Raw genomic sequence first — 584 nt, forward strand, 5'->3', positions numbered from 1 at the left:
GGAAGAAGCCGGAGATGGAAAATCATCGGCAATTTATCCCTTGCTGCCGCCGTGCTGCGACGAGGCCGCGGGCAGGAGCCTGGCTGGGGTGTAGCCTCGCTTCGTAGCGGCTCCTGTGCCAAGGCTTTTCCCCTCACCAGCCCGTAATCGCGTTATTTTGGACCGATTGCTCAGAATTGTTCCCCCCGGGGCCACGGGGAGCGGTCGTGGCTGTACGTACCCCGTGCAGAATCGCTCCAGCAGCTGCGCCAGAGCCTCGGGAGGGCTGCGAGGAGGGAAGGGCAAGGCAGAGCCCACCGAGAGCCGTTCAGATGCTGTGAAAGAAAACAAACAAAAACACCCCCAAAAAGGAGAAAAAAAACCCCTAAACATGTTCAAAGTGTACTTGTTTGAATTAATTGTAATGTAATATATTATTTGTTGAATGTAGTCATTAGGTATTTATGAATATATTGCTGTAATTTCTGAAAACATAAAAATAATAATAATAATAAACTCTTCCACAATGATGGCAAAGGATTCTTTCTCCCCCACCGGCGATGGGGAAGCGGCTCTGCTGCGAGCAGCCCCCAGCCTCGCCGGCA

Source organism: Phaethon lepturus, unplaced genomic scaffold (genome assembly GCF_000687285.1).
Source record: "Phaethon lepturus isolate BGI_N335 unplaced genomic scaffold, ASM68728v1 scaffold8507, whole genome shotgun sequence".
In the NCBI taxonomy this organism is placed as follows: domain Eukaryota; kingdom Metazoa; phylum Chordata; class Aves; order Phaethontiformes; family Phaethontidae; genus Phaethon; species Phaethon lepturus.